Below are 18,036 nucleotides of genomic sequence, written 5' to 3' on the forward strand. Positions count from 1 at the left end.
TATTAGTAATATTTAAAAAGATACTAGTCAATATTGGAATAATTACTAGTCATAAATTATTAGATGATATCAAAACAGAATAGCTACTAGTATCTATTAATTTGCAGATATCTTCAACCTCATAAGGTACTAGTAAGAAAATATCAAGAGATATCTTTTTATCTTTTTTAATCAGATCATACATGAGTATTCTCTCAGCCATCCAATCAGAGTACATATGGTAATGCAGGCTAAACTAAGGCTATAGAAGATTGATTTTTTGTAAGTAACTGGCTTTGTTGGTTTAGCTAATTGGTTAGCATGAACACAAGGAAAGATATATGTTTAATATGACAAAATTGTTTTGAATGTACAGTAGGCTATAATAAAGATTTAACTGCCAATAAAAAATTAAAACAACAGTTAAGTAGATCCAAAAACTGGTTCATACACGAGCCAAACAACCACAATACCCAGAGATTGGGATTTTTGGTGAGCATTCATAATTCCTTACAATCAAAAATTCGGAATATTAATCTGCGTCTGAGAATGAGAGTCATGTCAAAATAAGAGTATATATGCACTATATTACATATGCCTCATTATTTTATTTTTACTCCAATACCATTAAAAAGGTAGGCTATTATTATATTGTTATTATAAAAACGGCCTACTGCAATTCAGTCCGTTTCCTGTGTCATCTCTCTTTGATATGTTGTTGGTTCATTAATATTCAACATATTATTTGCATACTGATTATTTAAATACTAGTATATATTAAGGTAAGGATATCTTTGATCTAAAATGTTACTAGCCTAGCACAAGTTGAAGCACAAGTTCTATTTTTTCTTAACAAGTTAGGTATAATTAAATACTAGTCACTATTGGAATAAGTACTAGTATCTAATGAATAAGTAGGCCTACTAGTAGCCTATCTTTAAAAAGGTACTAGTAGGCCTACCTAAAGAATTAAGCACTAGTATAACGAATAGGCACTAGTAGGCTACCTAAAAAAAGCACTAGTAGCTAATGAATAAGTAGGCCACTAGTACTTAATGGAATATATACTAGTATCTAAAAAATAACCACTAGTAGCATGAAAATGGATACTAGTAGGTTTTAAGGATTAAATGTCAAAACGGCTTGCCATACAGTAACCGTTCTTGTAGCCTAGAATACGGATGAATTATGAGTATTTTTATTATTATTAAATGCCACAAGGTTGTACATATGCACACTGCAAATCAGCAAATCGTTCTGTGACTGTGATTCAGATGTGTTTATTAATAATAATAATAATATTAATAATCGAAATGCGTTTTTTTGAACATATAAAACCAAATACACAGTAACACATCAAAACAGAATTTAACATACAATTGTAAACAGTAGACAATAATACAACATAATAACATAATATAATTAATATAATATAATTATAAACAGTAGACAAAGAACCAGTAAAATAATAAACAAACATACAGTATTTCGAGAAAAAAAATGGCTACTACTTTAAACTGACGTCACTAATGGAGGTAAGGCGTGCACAGTGTACAGACCAGATTAAGCAATAATAGAACCCCGATCACGATGATGGAGGTTTATTTAGCCACAAAAACGAAAACGGCCTCTTCTATTCTAATTCCAATGACATTAATTTTACAACAGCGTTATGTCACGTAAAGAAACAAAACTCTACAGGTGTGCATGTCCTGCCAACAGAGATGAGGTGAAGTGGACACAAGCAGTGGATCATTGTCCTGAAGCGCGCAAGAAACTGAAGAAGCGTGTGCGCAGAACAGTAACAGCAGCAGACTGAGGTAATTCTTGTCTATTTAATAGCCTAGATACCAGTTGTACTTTCGAAAGTTTAGGAAAACAAACAAATGTGAGCGGCAAGCAGCAGAGAATACTAAATATTTCCCTCCTACAGCTCCAGGAGAGTCCTGATGCCGTTATAAAGTCAAACAGGCAAAGGTAGGACACTGTATTTTCACACAGAATTATTATGGATTTTCCTTTGCTATTTTGACTTAAAGTTGTTAAAGAAGTTTATGTTTGTCTTTTGTGCTGTGTACAATCAGAATGAATTTTAATTGTTTATACTATAATATAACACTATTAATTGTGCATACTATGCACAGCTGGATAATATGCATCGAGAACAACCAGAGGATGGTGCATGGAATACAGGGACCCCAAAAAGTACTAAGACACTTAAGCCACACTTAAAAGTGTCTGAATTCAATTGCATTAGATAACAAAATATAAATAAGCTGCACCTTCAAACAAATTATGCAAAAGTTTTTATTACAACTAACTTCAGATTCCCTAACCATTTTTAGGTACTAATCAGTTGGTGTGAAGGTGATTTTTAGTTCTTTTGAAGTTCACACAGGAGCCCTAGCAGAGAAACAACAGGTTTAGTTTTTCACATTAACTATGCACATTTTCTTCTAATGTTTCACAACCAAGAAGTGTCCAAATATTTGTGTTTTCATTTTAAAGAACAGTGATGTTTTATCATTTGAAACCTACAGCAGCAAACCTTTTGTTTGTGAAATGTTTGCTTGAAAACTGTGCTATATTTCTTTAAAATAAATGCCACTTGGTTTGATATATTGTTATATAATGCAAAGACATTCAAACATTTTTATTTGTGTCTCATTTGTCCAAATACGTCTTATAGCCACCCTCCTTACATAGCTATTGTCTATTAGTTAAATGAGGTATTGGCTACCGATAACCAGTCACAGGTGAAGTCGAATATCGTTGATAACAAGGCCGCATATTAAGGTCTGGGTAGATTAGATGCTAAGCAAACAATCAGTTCTCGTAATCAAGTTGTTGGATGCAGGAGAAATGGGCAGGAATAAAAATCTGAGTGACTTTGACAATGGCCAAAATGGCAAGACGACTGGGTCAGAGTATCTCTGAAACAGCAAGGCCTATGGGTTGAGAATTTACCAACAGTGGTCCGAGGAGGTACAAACCACAAACCGGCGACAGGTTGTTGAACGCCCATGGCTCATCGATGCACAAGGGCAACGGAAGCTGTCATGTCTGGTCCGAGTCAACAGAAGGTCTACTGTGGCACAAGTCACTTTTTTAGTGTTGGTTATGGGAGGAATGCGTCACATGTGTTCACCGCACTCTGTCTCTGACACAAAAGTGTCTACAATGGGTACGCAAGCTTTGAACTGGAACTTGGAGCACTGGAAGAAGGTCACCTGGTCCGATGAGTCAAGTTTTCTCTTACCTAACGTGGACGGCCGTGTACATATGCCCCATTTACCTGGGGAAGTGATGGCACCAGGATACATTGTGTATTTAGGAATGGTTTGAGGAACATGATGAAGAGTTGAGGAGGGATTTCTGGTTGACTAAACCGAATTCATGCTTAACCAAGTCAAATTAGACTGAATGCTCACTCTAGACCCGATGTAATGCTTTAAGCAGCCGGACATGAACTACAAGATGTAATTTGTAAAGCACCTATATTTGATTTCAAAGAAGAATATAATATTTAACAAATTAAAAACAAAATATTAGATTCAGAAATCTTTCAAATGCTTTTGCTATGGTATTTGAAAGCATGTAATGCCAACAAATTCTGTATGCTTGTCACTTCAATGGTTCTCTTACTTATTTTATTTTATATTGCACTTTCCACCAGCTCAAGGATGCTTTTTAAACATCAATCTCTTGAAATGGTGACCTTGGTGGATACAGCTTGCAAAATAAAAAGTGCTTTTATAAACTTTCAGAAAGCATGAAGTCTTATTTAAGTTTGTGAACTCTTATGTTTTTTTCTTTTTTTTCAAATTTGTTTAAAGATGTTAGAAAAATGATGTGTTATACTTTGAGAAAACACTTCTGAACAAAACAAGTGCAATCATCAAAAGAGGATCACTAGTGCCACCCAGTGGTTTCTGCTGCTTATATTTCCCCCATTGAAATCGCTTATCTTTCTTTCAGACATCCAAGTTAACAGAAAAAAAATGACTGATTTAAGAATTCGCAAGGAATTCTACAAATATCTCACTGTTGAGGTAAGAAACACATATACACAACCTGCATAATAATGACAAAGTAACTGTGATCTTGACGCCTATACACAGCATAACCAATTGAAGAGCAACAGCTGGCCCATTGTGAACTCACCTTTTCTTACACGTGAATTAAATTCTTCAGAGACATTTTGGTTAATAAATCATATTTGGCTATTGACTCTTTTTGAGGGGAAGCATTATCAGGAAATGTTCTCACAACTTTGGCTAACATTCTGGCAAGGTTCTCTCAAATTATGAACAAACATTCTTTAATCAACCCGCGGCAACAGTAAAAAAAGTAACCCAACTCCTCTTTCCCTCCATACATTCAGCACTGTTGATCCAGGAACATGTTGCACTTGGTCAAATCAGGATGTACACCGTGAAAAAATATGCAAAAATTGTGCCTTAAGTGTACAAATGCTTGTCATTGGGGCAATTTCCTGAAAGGTACACTTTTTGTGATTCCTTAACCAAAAACTTTAGATATACAAATATGGTGAACTCATATTACTTATGAATGGGAGAAACATTGCAACACACAAAATGGCGGAATAAGTCCCGCCTTTTAAATAAAAGAGCCAATCGCTGATCGGTAAAGTCATGGTGAATCTCCGGTTACTATAGAAACAGTCAGTGTTCTGAGATGCATGCTTAGGACTGCACATGTGCATTGTGTGGTCTACACTCTCAGAAAAAAAGGTACACGGTGGTACAAATAATGTTCCTCAAAGAACAGTTTTGTACCTTTTCAATAATAGTACCTTTAATGGTACAGGAAAGACCACTGATGATACTGTTTGGTACCTGTTAAGGTACAATTGAAATGAAGGTACATAATTGTTCTCACATCAAGGGTACAGTTATGGACCAAATTACTATTTCATTCATGATTGGTTGCTGTGTTGAGTATTTTGCATAGCAACAAGACACTGATTGGTCGAAATCGCTTCAGCCACGGAAATTTCCGAACTGACAGCGGGAAGCAGCTACACGGCTGCAGTGCGGTCGAGATTATTTTATCAAACTTGAAGAAGACGAAATTTAAAGGTGAGTTCTTATAATTTATGTATATATTTAGTTCACAAGTCTAAAATATAAATGTTTCAGCCACTTAACGTTATTTTAGCGAGTTGCTTTGCTCCAAATGCTTTTTAGCCATTTGACTTGTAAGTTATAACGTTACACTTTTTAATTTTTTTAATGCAATTATTGACTATTATTAAGTCATCACGTGTACAATATATGGCGTTTGTTCTCCATTATCCACCATAACGTTAACTGTTAAATGTTAACTTTGCTATTAGCAGCTAGGCGACATGAAACTGATTGCCCAAGGTTGCTGCAGCCGTTACTGCATTTTCAAATAGACCGGAGAGCGGGAACTTCGGGAAGCAGATTACGAGCACGGAGCACCACCACAAGCCATGGCCTCCGCCCTCGTCAGAAGTACTTTAGTGGCTGGACTCGAATTATAAGACGAAGAGAAGAGGAAATTCAAAGGTGGGTTTTATGTTTATGTTTAACCAAATAAAATGTATAAAACGTTACAGCTACTCAACATGATAATAGCGAGTGTAACGTTAAATAGCTTATTTGTACGAATCCAGTCAGTGATAGCCGTCTGCATAATTTTTAAAGCAATTGAGTTTCTGTGTCGTAAGTTCACATTTAAAACATTATTGTTGTAAATGAATGCTCAACCAGAGGTGCCCTGCTGGTGTAGCCTACTTTACATTAGTCCACAATGCGGTTTTGGAACAACGTGATTGAGCGCCAACGAACAGTGCGCAGATAAAATAGTTGATCACTCGTTCTGTTTTTGAATGCGATTAACGTTACCGGATTCTGTCCTAAGTAATATAAAGTTACATGTCATATACTCAGCTAATGTGTCTTTGATTTTTAGATCATGATGGGGTAAACTGCATGGTAAACTGTCAGTGCTGGTCATCTGAAAGTCTTCCTGCGTCCTCAGCTGTGAGGCAAGTATCAGTACAATGTGTTATTTGAGTTTCTTAATCTTATGATATTCTTTTTTCTGATGAGGTTGAATATTTCTAAGACAAAATGTTTGCCATAATGACAGAGTGATGTCAATCTTGATAAAGCACAACTGCACTTCAAATGAACTCTGAAAGATTTCGGTCACTTAACTGAAAGTATATTCACCTAAAACTCTGACACTCACAAAGTATGGTAACGTTAGCATACCGGTACCAAATGTCAATATGAAATGTAATGTGTAAAATGGCAATGTATTTCTGTATTTATATTTACATTTTCTATATGATATGTGCAACATCTGGAGCAAAAAAATATTCAAAATCAATAATATAATAATTTGCATTACTACACTAGCTTTAACATAAAATTAAAACATACATTGAATTTTTTTTAAGTTCAAAAATAGAAAATGAAATGTATTACAGAAATTAGATGTTTAAAATGTTCAAGCAAATATTATAGCAAAACTGTAATTTAGGTTTTTTTTCCTAGTTGCTTTTACACTCAAAGTTAAGGCACTTGATGCAAAGATCATCTTGGAATCCTTTTTTTAAATCCAGATTGAATTTTGCCACGTTCATCGTGGGTATTTAATAAAAATGCAATCATAAGTGTCTTAACTGTGAGTGTAAATGCAATTAAGGAAAATAGCATTTAAATTATCATTTTGCTACAATTTTATGTTGAACATGTTAAAGGGTTAATTAGTTCACCCAAAAATTAAAATTCTTTCATCAATTACGAGCTTTCTGACCCCCCATAGACAGCTAAGCAACTACCACTTTGATGCTTTAAAAAGTTCCTAAAGTGATTGTAAAACTAATCCATATGAATTGAGTGTTTTAGTCTAAAATTTGTGCTGTATGATGAACAGGTTGAATTTAGGCTTTTATTCATCAATTCACATCAGATAATACGGTAAAAGGAAGCTCTAGCATGTTCCCTTGACATGCGAAAACAAATGAGGTTCATTCTCGTGTGTTGCGCAGCACGTTTGAGAAAGAGGTTTGTTCTCACGTGTCAAGCATGTTCGGTTGAGCTTCTGAAATCTGTTTATCATATAAAGCGATCATGTCTTATGAAAATTTGAACTACGGTAAACTGCTCGATTCAAAAGGATTGGTCTTACGATCTCTTTATGAACTTTTTGAAGCATCAAAGTTTTAGTTGCATGGACTGTCAATGGGGGGACAGAAAGCTCTCAGATTTCATTAAAAAGATCTTCATTTGTGTTCCAAAGATGAACGAAAGTCTTACAGGTTTGGAACAACATGAGAGTGAATAATTAATGACAGAGTTTTTTTTAATTTTTGGTGAATTGTGCCTTTAAACATCTCTAATCATTTTGTAATATGTTTAAATTACCGGTATATGTTAAAACAAGTGTAGGAGATGGCTAATTTAATTATATTATTGAATTTGAATTGTCACTTTGCCCCAAACATTGCACATATGGTATGGAAAATGTAAATTTAAATAAGAACATTGCCATTTTATATATTACATTGCCATTTTGCATATTAAATTTCAAAATGTCTTTTGATACCTGAATGCTACCATAATAAAGAGATCGTAAAATAATTTGAATTGAGCAGTTTAGTCCAAGTTTTTCTGTAGAGATACAATCATTTTATATGATGAACAGATTTAATTTAGGCTTTTATTCACATAAAAATATACATCAATTCACACATCAGTTGCGGTAAACAGAAGCTCAATCATGTTTGCTAAACGTGCGAAAACCGATGATGTTCATTCTCATGTGTTTTGCAGCACGCTTGAGCTTCCGCAAGAACCACTGAGGTTTGTTCTCGCTTGTCAAAGCAAGTGCGGTTGAGCTTCTGTTTGTTCAATGTTTAAATGTGATTAAAATCCTAAATTTAATCTGTTTATTATACTAAGCGGTAGTCTCTTCAGACATTTTTTACCAAACTTCTCAATTCAAATGGATTAGTTTAACATTTTACTTTTCTGGGTATTTTATATGAAGCTTTAAGTGAATCATTTAAAACTTTGTGGGAAATGTAAAAATGCAGAAAGTTTTTTTGTGTGTGAAAATTGTTTTCTTATCTGCATTTCAGTTATTCCAGAAAATGGACCGAATGCATGCTGTGGTTGATTTAAGGTGTTTCCAGGATTCCTTAAAGGTATAGTTCAGCAATTTTTTTTAATTCTGTCATTAATTATACACCCTCATGTCATTCCGAACCTGTAAGACCATCGTTTATCTTCGGAACACAAATGAAGATATTTTTGATGAAATCCAAGAGCTTTCTGTTCCTCCATTGGTAGCCTACGCAACTAAAACATTCAAGCCCCAGAAAGGTAGTAAAGACACCATTAAACTAATCCAAGTGACTCCAGTGGTTTAACCTCAATTTTATGAAGCGATGTAAGCTTTGTTTTGCCAAAAAAAAAAAAAAAGAAGCATAATTTACCTCTATATTTACAAAATAATATAATCTAAAGCACATTCATGGAACAACACCCGGTCTTGAGTCAACACAATTCGCATGCGTCGTAGTGCTCCCCCTAATAAATAAAGTGTTAAATTGTGTTTTTTTGCTAAAACAAAGCACCTGCATCGCTTCATAAAATTGGTTAAACCACTGGAGTCACATGGATTACTTCAATGATGTCTTTCCTATCGTTCTGGGCCTTGAATGTGTTAGTTGCATTGCTCCCAATGGAAGGACAGAAAGCTCTCAGAATTTCATTAAAAATATCTTCATTTGTGTTCCGAAGATGAACAAAGGTCTTACAGGTGTGAAATGACATGAGGGTGAGTAATTAACAAAATAATTTTCAGGTTGAGGTTTTTGAGGTTGTTAATTTGAGGTTGGCTAAGCTGAAATCCGTTATAGAAGCACATTACATGGATGCCAAACGAGATGTTGAAGGATGTGTAGTTCACCCAAAAAATGAAACAGTCAATGGGGCCCCATTGACTTCCATAGTATGAAAAATATTCTATGGAAGTTAATGGGGCCCCATCAACTGTTTAATTTTCGATTCTCAAAATATCTTTTTTGTTCAAGTTAACAGATTTGGAAAAACTTGAGGGCGAGTAAATGACAGAATTTTCAGTTCTAGGTGAACTATCCCTTTAAGTCTAGAAGTGAAATTTGAGCTTGTCATTGGAAGTATAAATTTAATAAATTTACATCTGTCTTTACTAATATTGATTCTTCATTATGTTCAGGAAGAACCGGCTATCTCAACTCACTGTGCAGATCTTGGGAATGTCTTGACTGGACGTGTCTTCAGTGAGAGGAGAATCTTCAGCAGTGTAAAAATGGAGGGATCTGAAATTGCCGAGCAGTTCGGTTGGATGATGGTGTTTTAAAAAGTTAAATAAATGCAAGGGTATTGTGTGAAAAGTGGGGGGAAAAAAACAAGTCTAGCTTTGTTGTAGATAAGAAAATATATTTTATGTACTGTAACATTTTTGCATTTTAAATTCTTTCAAATCTTTTTAAAGAAGTGATATTCTGTTAATTTTGCTAAGTCTTTATTGTATTGTGAAATCTTTGATGTATTTACACAAAGATATACTTTACTGTAAGTTGGAATGAAAGTATTCAAATGTTCATATGAATTTGATATGTATTTACAGAAATTATTAAATTGATGCCTTTTTGATTCAGTTGTTGAATGTGCTTGTTATTCAATAGAAAAATAGCCTTTCTCGTAGGAACAAATTTGACACAGTTAAGGTACAAAGGGGCTTGTCACTGGGGCGGTACCTTAAGAGATCAAATTTGTACCTTTGATAAAAGGTACAATATTGTACCAACAAGTTTTTAAAAACAAAAGGTACATTTTGGTTTGCCCATGGTACAAATCATGTCCTTTAAGGTACAAACTGGAATGGAACAAATTTGTTCCTCTATATTAAGGTACAATTTTGTACCAGTAAAAGGTACCGCCCCAGTGACAAGGGTTTGTACCTTCTTTGGTACAAAATTGTACCTTTTTTTCTGAGAGTGTAGCCTGAAAAACAAATTATTTTAATGCTATTCAACTTATTTTGCAACGCAGAAGTAAGCTATTTTCTGTGATTGTGTGGGCACTTCTGATTCATTTGCCGCTAAATGTAAATAACAGGAAGAATGACAAAATGCTGTAAATGCTCAAATAATTTGCCTTAAAAACCAGTATGTTTATGATTACAATAATACATTTAAATAATATAAGTACAGTCTGCAATATCATGCACCATAACAGACTGTTTTTGTACAGCTAAATAGAAGCGGATGAGACCGGAAGCCTCGACGCCGTGCATTAAGAATAAGGTGAATTTGAGCATAAGAAACAACATTTATGGGACAGCTCATGTCAGATTTTGTTGCTGATTTGAAATATGTTATTTAATTGTGAGTTTGTCAATCAGTTTTTGAGATTTCAGGATTCCCCCATTTAAATGGATAGGACAAGGTCTTGGATACCCAAAATAGCTTCCTGGAGGCGTCGCAAACATGGCTGCCGAGTGAACAGGCTTTCCTTTAAAGAGACTTTGACCTTAACTACCCCTAAAAAGGGGGAACATTTTAGTACTTTAAGGTTGCATATTAGTAGCTTAAAGGGATAGTTCACCCAAAAATAAGAAGATTATGGGTAACCATCATCTGTTTGGTTACCGACATTCTTCAAAACATCTTCTTTTGTGTTCAGCTGAAGAAAGAAACTCTTACAGGTTTGGAACAACTTGAGGGTGAGTAAATGATGCCAGAATTTTCATTTTTGGGTGAACTATCACTTTAAGTTACTAATACCTGCCTGAGTGACAAGCTAATGGTACAATTTTTGCACATTTTGTCTGACAGTAAAGCACAGATGCACTTCAGCAAATCTCTGGATTGAGCTGAGGAAGAGAGTTGCCCACACGCTAGCTCTCAGCTGCAGAGGTGGGTGTTATATACTGTAGTGTCGCCACTGAGGTATACATCAATGCATTAACACTCAGAGATACAGCATCTTCCCTCACACCTAAAGGCACAGAAACTCTTCTTAGCACAGTAATTCACTGATGTATTGCCAAAAATACTCTATATTCGGCCATCATGCAGCGAAATTCAGGGAAATCAAGTGGCTCTTTATGTTTAATACATTTATGTAAGTCACATTTTCTCCTGCATATACCCATAAAGATTGTTATTCAAGGAAACGGATGCATTTTATAGTTACTTAATGTATATTGGATAATGTATTATGCTTTCAGATCTCACTGCACCTGACAGCTTGTATAAGAATCTGACCTTCTGAATATTCATAATATTAAACATATCATAAATATAAGGGAAATTCAGAAATGGTTTGAGGCAGCCTGAAGCATCTCTGGTGTAGAGTGAGAGTCCATCCATGTTAAAGCGCCACTGATGTAAAAATAAAATAAATAAAAAGAAAGAAAGAAACATATTCAGTCTAGCCTGACTCACAGCAGTCAATCAAGCCTCACTTTACCCATAATGCAAACACAAACCAGCAGCAGATTTCTCATGAAAGACTGATTTACTCTTAGTGTCTAAATGTATTTCTCGCTCTATATTTATAGCAAACCATTGCAAATGGCATAGTTTAAACTGAGGCATGAAGATGGAGAGAAATTTGGTGGATAGTGGGAGATGAAAAAAAAAAAAGCAATACGACATTAAAAAACATTATACACTACCGTTGAGAAGTTTGGGGTCAGTTAATACGATTAATACTTGTATTCAGAAAGGATGCATTAAAATGATCACAATTGACAGGAAAGACATTTATAATAATATAAAAGTTGTATAAAATGCTGTTCTTTTCTTATTAACTTTTTATTCATCAATTAATCCTGAAAAAATGTTACACAAGTAGCACAACTGTTTTCAACATCGACAATAAGAAGAAATGTTTCTTGAGCATCAAATCAGCATATTAAAATGATTTCTGAAGGATCATGTGACACTGAAGACTGGAGTAATGATGATGAAAATTCAGCTTTTTCCATCGCAGGAATAAATTGCATTTTAAAATATATATTAAAATAGAATACAGGTATTTCAAATTGTAATAACATTTCACAATATTACTGTTTTGTACTGTATTTTTGATTTTTGATTTAAAAAAATGCCTTCAAAAACAGTACCAAAAAATAATAATCTTACCAACCCCAAACTTTTGGAGTGTAGGCTAGTCTATATTTATGTCTGATGTTATTTATATTTATACCAAAGGAAAAGACTTTCCTTTTATTTACTTAAAATGGCCACAGTTTAAATTGTGTAAAAGAGCTTTTTTGTTAGAAAACATTATTGTAACTGCTTGTTTTACAGATGAATTCTTACAGCCAAATCTATATTAATCTCAACAGACTCTGATCAATTTTTAATTACGTTTGGGGAGGCAGAGTTTTGCAAAGACACTTTTCGCTCACTAAGCTTGTCACTGACTTCTTGAGAACTTCATGCGTGGAGTGCTGTAAAACAAAAAAGTGAATTCCCTCCACGAAGCGGCAGTGTTTACTGCTGTCCGGAGGGATCACAGTTATGAGGGACTGTGCTGAATTAGCTTTTGTTGTTAGCCTGTAATGAAATGCTTGGTCATCGCTCCCCGTGGGGCGTCTTCATTAATCTGAAGGGCTGAGACTGGCACAGGGCCTCAGGAATGAGACGGCTGTTTGCTGTGCCACGGCAATCAGCGACGCGTCTGTCTGCAAATATTTGCAAGTGGTCCGAAATGCCTTGTTGAGATCTGTCCGGTGATGAGGTTCACAGAGGGCTCCGGTTTGAAATATCGATCCTAAGAAGGAAGCGTGCTTGACAGCATTTCTGTTTTGCGTGGCACTTTCTTCAAGAAGAATGCTGATTTTCTGCATAATTGTGTTTTTGCAATGTAGGAACAGATTCTAAATTAATTGAGAGGTTATTCATTCCAGTGTTGAGGAAACTGTAGCTGAGCTACTAGTTATTCAGGAGTTAATAAAAGCTACTCTTATATTATATTATATTATATTATATTATATTATATTATATTATATTATATAATATATATTATATTATATTATATTATAAATGTCCAAAACTAAGGTGTCTTGGGTGATTGCTAAGGTGTTCTAGATGGTTAATAGGTGGCTTGAGAAAGTTCTTAAAATAAATAATTATATTATAACATTATATTTAAAAATAGTTTTTAGGGTGTTCTGGGAAGTTGGTAGATGGTTGCTAATTATTATATTATATTATATTATATTATATTATATTATATTATATTATATTATATTATATTATGAGAATCTGAGTATGTCTAAAACTGTGTTGTCATGTGGTTGTTAGGTGGCTTGAGAAATTATTTTTAAATGTTTTAATAATTATGATAAATTATTTTTGTAATAATTGTTATATTACATTGTTAATATTATTATTTATTTGATATATTATATTCTTTTTATATATAAACATTTTTGTTCATGTGTTAAATAATTGTTACATAATGTGTCCGTTATTTTGCTTTAACATGGATTTGTTTTTCATATATCAGTCCTTTCTGTCTTTCCGTCTAAGCTTTGTTGTAGTTGGTTGCAAAGTTGTTGTTGTTCTTCTTGTGGCCACTAGGTGGCACTTCATTTCTGCAGTATTGTGGCACCTTTGAGGCAAGAGCAGGCTTTTATATTTCATTTCTCAAGTAAAGGAAAGTCAACTAAACAGTCCTATTTATGTCTAAAGCGTGGACAGACTATAATGTCTCCTTGATCGAGTGATCCCCAATACACTGATACACTACTGGCATTCAAAACATTGCTCTTGTAAGAGATCGTCATACTGGACATTTTATTTGTAGCAACCATACATTATACTTCTCACTTTCAGGTTTAAACCATGCAGCGTAACGTACAGTCAGCTATTCATTATCTCAAAATAAACCCTTGATTCAAGATCCCACTTTTTTCCTGATCTAAGGTCTGAGTTTAATTTGCAATAAGTGTCTGGCTGTACTTTATCCCTTATGTAATTGTATTACAGTGACACTTCCATCAAAATTTGAGATTCTTGAAATGGTTTAATTAAAGACTAGATGGAAGATAAAGATAGGCTTATGTGCAGTATTGGTCTTCCGAGGACATACTTCTGAATCTCTGAACCGTAGATTAAACGAATGTTTCGAGGTCAAGGTTTGCCAAACTTCACCACACAGCCTAATTACTTGTTTGCTTTGATTTTGTTCAAAATTAACAAACATGGCATCTGAGAAATTATTCGAGCATAATGTTTGATGTGGCATTTCTTTAAAAACTAAAAGTCTGATTCCATAAAATGCTGAAAAATAGCAGTTTATGGAGGTGTACTTGATGTCATATTAGCAGATTCCCAGGAGACATTAAAGTCTTTTCTCCCCTATTGTGACGTATATCCGGGTGAAACGGCTTCTTGAACAAGAACAAATTTAGGGTGGAACTTGATTTTGTCCATTGGGAATTGATTGGATGGTTGTGGTTTGCTATTGGTCGATATCATGTGACTGACAGGTTGTCCCGCCCTCACGCCAGTAAACATGTCGTCAGAGAATAGAAGTGATTATTTTTATTAAAGATGAGGGCCCATGAATTAATTTTTTTTTGATGTGCACAGGTAAATCATTTATAATAAATACTCCAATATTCCTAAAAGCAAAAAGAATTGTCGATTCAGTTTTCATGGTAATAAATGTTCTATTAATTCAAAGGCCACATTAAATTTCCTCTCTATAAAATATCTCTGTGTCATATTCAAAAGGGTTGTGGCCTCATAAAACCTCCTTACTTAACAAAAGAGGAGGCAAATTTCTCCCATGTTCTCCCTTTCAGGTAATGAGACATTCATAAAAGCAAGTTAATGCTTTAAAGTTAATAACTGCTGCAGATATATATATATATATATATATATATATATATATATATATATATATATATATATATATACTGTATATATGTATATGTATATGAGAGAGAGGGGCACATTAGAAAAGCTCTGTATCCGTGTCCTCTCTTCCTTATTTCCTGAATGATCTGCATTAATATTGAGTTTAATGCTTCATTACACCCACACCTTTATATGGGAAAAGTGGATGATTAAAGTGCTCCGTGAAGCATCTGTCTTAAAGCCACAGAGTCATTTAAAAGAATCATGAGCTGTATGAATAAGTGATAGAACAGCCTCTAACCAAGCAACGGCAAACTATTAGAGGGAGAGTAAGGGTTTTTATTCTTTATACTCGCCTAAATCATTCTAGGCTATTATATGGCTTTGATGCTGAGCTTAGTTATGTCCTTCTGGAGGCTCAAAAAAACAGAACTTCTCATATCTTCACTTATGCTCACTCTCACTGTTATGAACAGAAGACTCATCCAGCAGGACATGCAAGACAACAGGTCAGAAGACTTTCACTTGTTTTTCAGCCTAGACTCTTAAAAACTTATAACTGAAGAAAATCTGAGTATGTCTATAAACAAGGGTGTTGTGGGTGGTATAGCCTATCACTTTAGTCTCTGTGGTATTCTGGTCCCTGGAAAGGTTTTTTTTTTTTTTTAACTATTGAATAAAATATGACCATGTCCAGAACTAGGGGGGTGGTTGCCAGGGCGTTGCTATGTGGTTTCTTGGTGATTTCTAAGGTGTTCTTCATTTATTTGGTATTCTGGGTCCTATATAGATATGGCTTTGGTCACTTCTAAAATGCAAATATAGGAGTACGTCCAAAAGTAGGGTGTTGTGAATGGTTGCCATGGTGTTGCTATGGGGTTTCCAGGGTATTGCTATATGATTGCTAAGGTGTTTTAGATGGTTGCTAAGTGGAGTAAGAACAAATTCCCATCATCTCTTTGGTTTTTTTGGTCCCTAGATATGGCTTGGTTAACTTTAATGCAAATAGGGTTGTTTCTGCCCATTTTATTATTTTGACAATTAAATTAAATGCATTTCATATTTAAATTAATTATATATTTATCTTTTATACATACATGCATACCTAAAATGTATTATTAATTAAAATCATAGTGACCTTGAGGTGTATTGATGTGTTTGCTCTGCTTTACAATGATTCTTTTATTATTCAAAATTAATCAGTCTTCTCAGCTTGATGTTCAGATGCATGCAACTAATTGACCTCCTTTCTTTATCTGTGTGGAGTGTCATTGTGTTTTGTCCCTAACTGGGACCATTTTAGACGTTTGATGTTTCAGGGAGACTATTCTAATTGATGGTAATCAAACATTCAGTCTTGTAATTGAACCATTTCATTTTGTTGAAGTATGGTGGCCCTCAAACACCAACTAACTGCTCTTGCTGGCTGTTTACAAGAAGCCCTTTATAGAAGAATCCAATATGAGCTTTAATTCCAGAAAACAATCTCATCTAAAGCCACTCTCATATTGAAGATGACACTGCAGCCCACCAGCACAGATTTCTGTTTTTTAAAGAGAAAATTCCCTCAATTTTCTCACCCACTTGACTTTCATTCTTTTGTAGACCACCAGGACTCTGCTCTTTTCCATACAATGAAAATGAAAGGTGGAGCTTAAAATCCACCGTATGGAGCTTAAAATATGACAATATGATTTGAATTTGAATTGTGTAAATTTGAATTATTTACAGTACAAGTGAAATCTAACAAAATTGAATTTTAGGTGGTAGTTTAAATAGTTCTGAATTAGATTTTTAAACGAATATTAAACATTTGAAATTTAACAAATTTAAATGTTTTTATGGGTGAATTTTATAGACATGTATTTTCAAACAGCTAGTTTTTTTTGTTCTGAATTCGTATACTGCAAATATTCAGTTTAAAAAAATACAGATTCAAGTTTTCAAGATGAAGAAATTCGGAACTTCAAATTCAGTTTTCTAAAATTCAATCTCAAAAATTCAAGTTCAAAAATTCAGATCTTACAGAAAGTAGGTCACAGGTCATCCACAGGGAAGAGTAAAGGATCTCAGATAAGTCGAACAGAGCATTTTGGCTGCACTGCAGTAGTTTTCTGCCGCAAACGCGGTGGTGGTTCAAGAGAATCCGTGTATCTTTCATTCAGTCGTTTTTTTATTTAATATTAAGAGTAGAAAAATGAGAAAACAGCTTGAGTATTAGATTTCTAATATTCTAGTAATAATAGTCCGCTGCTGCAGTTGCACGGAGCTTACAAAACGCGTGTATTGCAACTATAGGCTACATTTAATTTTCTCATCAAACAACTAGACTAACGAATGGCTCGGTACAACAGAAGAGCCTAGAAAGGGCTTTTTCTCTGTGTAGACCAGCAGTTGGTCTGAATTTGCTATAACCTATAGCCTATTTTCTGGACTGTATAGACTAAGTCACGTTTTACTTACTTACGTTAAGTGACTCAGGCATATATAATGCATTTAACGTTAAATAATCTAAATGTTGACTTTCAAAAGTAGGCGCGCCAAGAAGGCTATTCTCTGTATTTTGGTTCATTTTTGGTGTGCGCCAGAAAGATCTAAAGAGACCGAGACGCGCTAAAGCAGCGCATCATGTTGTTTTATTTATTTTTCAATGACATGATATTTTGTAGTCATTTTGAATGTACACAAATAAAAATATACATTTTTATACATAGATTTCACTTGTAAATAATTCAAATTTACACAATTCAAATTCAAATCATATTGTCATATTTTAAGCTCCATAGCAGTGGAGGAATTTCATTAAATTTCATCATTTTCCTTACTGAAAGACTTCCTAAGACTTTATAGTGCATAAATCATATAGAGGGAAACAGTGCCCCCGCCCCCTTTTTCAGCAGCACTGGTTCCGGAAGTGTTTTTTTTTTTTTTTTTTTTTTTTTTTCCCATAGGGATTTTTAAAAAGTCTTTGTTAAAAGAGTTATAAGCCATGAACCAAGCCAATCAGCTATTGAGGTGAAACACAACACTACAAACTTTGATTTGAAGCTAAAAAGTTTTTGAAAATCGGACACAAAGACAAAGGTACAAGATTGTATACTTAACGATTTTAGTGAGGAAAATAACTA

The 18,036-nt window shown here is 34.2% G+C and overlaps 1 long non-coding RNA gene across 3 annotated transcripts; it reads left to right on the forward strand.

Moving 5' to 3' along the window:
- Positions 1-3,957: 3,957 nt before the first annotated feature.
- Positions 3,958-10,012, forward strand: LOC311075232. Of its 3 annotated transcripts, none has more exons than XR_014604444.1 (5): positions 3,958-5,081; positions 5,342-5,534; positions 5,941-6,016; positions 8,120-8,185; positions 9,241-10,012. It is a non-coding gene; the product is annotated as an uncharacterized lncRNA (long non-coding RNA). The 3 variants fall into 3 exon arrangements; XR_014604446.1 differs by having other exon boundaries at positions 4,718-5,081; positions 5,346-5,534; XR_014604445.1 differs by having other exon boundaries at positions 4,718-5,534.
- The last annotated feature ends 8,024 nt before the right edge of the window (positions 10,013-18,036 follow it).

The sequence above is a fragment of the Abramis brama genome (genome assembly GCF_963993115.1).
Source record: "Abramis brama genome assembly, chromosome: 24".
NCBI classification, from domain to species: Eukaryota; Metazoa; Chordata; class Actinopteri; order Cypriniformes; family Leuciscidae; genus Abramis; species Abramis brama.